Source organism: Setaria italica, chromosome III, assembly GCF_000263155.2.
Source record: "Setaria italica strain Yugu1 chromosome III, Setaria_italica_v2.0, whole genome shotgun sequence".
NCBI lineage: Eukaryota > Viridiplantae > Streptophyta > Magnoliopsida > Poales > Poaceae > Setaria > Setaria italica.
The window spans coordinates 15,359,310-15,361,558 of NC_028452.1; positions in this window are offsets into that span (position 1 = coordinate 15,359,310).

The window sequence follows — 2,249 nt, forward strand, 5'->3', positions numbered from 1 at the left end:
CTAGTGGCTTTAATAGGAAGTCTACTTAAACTTGTGTTGCCGCTTGAGTAGTTTGAAGAAGGGTAGGTCCCGTTCTCCAAGACTTAAGATGAATCTGTTGAGGACCATCATGCATCGAGTCAGCTTCTGCACGTCCTTGATGCTTGATGGGGCATGCATATCGGTGATTGCGGAGATCTTATCGGGGTTAGCTTCAATGCCTCGGTGACTAATGATGAACCCGAGTAGTTTCCCAGAGGGCACGCCAAAGACGCACTTTGTCGAGTTAAACTTCCATCGGAACTCTCGCAAACTTGCAAAAGTTTCTTCTAGATCCGCAATCAGGTCGTCGGGATTTCTGGTCTTTACGACCATGTCGGTTCCACGTTGTGGTGTAGCTGCTTCTTGAAGAACTCTTGCATGCCTCGTTGATATGTGGCACCGGCGTTCTTCAGCCCGAAAGACATTGTTGTGTAGCAGAAAGCTCCGTATGGGGTGATGAATGCGGTCTTGATCTAGTCTTCCTCTTTGAGAGCTATCTGGTGATACCTCAAATAGCAATCGAGAAAACAGAGTAGGGCACATCCAGCTGTGGAGTTGATGACTTGATCAATTCTAGGGAGCTTGAAGGGATCCTTTGAACAATGCTTGTTGAGGTCTATGTAGTCGACACACATCCTCCACTCATTGTTGTTTTTCTTTCGCACCAGGACGGGATTGGCGAGCCACTCTGGATGATAGACTTCTTTTATGAAACCCGCCGTGAGTAGTTTGGCCAGCTCTTTTTTTATGGCTTCTCTTCTATCTTGGGAAAATCATCGTAGGCGTTGCCTTTTTTGTGTAGCTTTTGGATTCATGTTTAGTGAGTGCTCGTTCAACTCCTTGGGCACCCTTGGCATGTTTGCTGGTTTCCACGTGAAGATGTCTCTGTTGGACTGGAGGAAGTTGACGAGCGCGCTTTCGTATTTAGGATCCAGCCCTGTGCCAATCAGAGCTATCTTGGAGCTATCACCAGTCTCAAGGTCAATGGCTTTGATGTCTACTTCACTTGCCGACTTAACCTTGGTTGCCCCTGACTTGTTTTCTGGAATCTCGAGTTCTGATGGGGGCAGCTTCTTTAATGCGGCAAAGACTTGCATCATCGAGTTTGACACTTGGGTAGTTGTTGCTAGCTCCACGACTTCTGTGTCGCAATCAAACGACCTCTTCAAGTCTCCGCACAGGGAGAGTACTCCCTTGGGTCCCGGCATCTTGAGTACTAATTACATGGAGTGCAGGATGGCCATGAATTTGGCTAATGTTGTTCTTCCGAGGATGGTGTGGTACGATGTTTCGAAATCTGCTACCTCAAACCAGATGTATTTTGTCCGGTAGTGTTCTTTGGTCCCAAAGATAACTGGCAAAACCACCAGTCCGAGGGGTACAACCGCGTTTCTCGGGATGATGCCATAGAATGGAGAGTTTGTTGGGGTGAGCATATTGGTGATGTCGAGGCCCATCTTCTTCAGTGTCTTGACGAACAGGACATTGAGACCACTGCTGCTGTCGATGAGTACTTTAGTGAGTCTGGAGCCAGCGACAAATGGGTCCAGGACGAGGGGATACCGTCATGGGTCTGAGAAACTAGTCCATTAGTCCTTCCTGGAGAAGGTAATTGGCATCTCGGAACATTTGAGGAATGTTGGTGTCGCAGGTTCAATGAACATTATCTCTCGAAGAGTAAGCTTCTGGGACCGCTTAGTAGCAGTACCCAGGGTTCCACCGAAGATGACGTTGATGGTGTCGGATGGGTTCTGGAACTTGCCATTGTCACCATCATCTTCGTCTTCCTTGGCTTTGCCCTTGTTTTTGGTGCCAGGGCTTCATGACTCTACGTAGACTAAAACAATCTATCGCAGAGTGCTTGTGGTATGGATTCCATGGGCACTGTTTCTTCAGGAGCTCATTGAACGACTGTGAAATTACTGTGACAGTATTGTCTGGCTTTCGCTTGTAGTTGTGACCTCCCGAGTAGTAATTTCGGTTGTCATTATTGGGGCGATCGTTGCGGTTCATGTCATTGCGTTGGTCATTGTTCTGATTGTTGATGTTCTGGCCCTTATGGCAATTGAACATGAACCTTTCGATCTCCCTATCTTCTTAATCTACCCATACCTATACCATGATCTTGAGAGATTTGACATCAACGAGGCGTCTTCTACCGAAGTGTTGGAACATCCGGCGATCGTGGAGGCCGTTCTGGAAGCAATCAATAACGTCGCGCTCTGTGA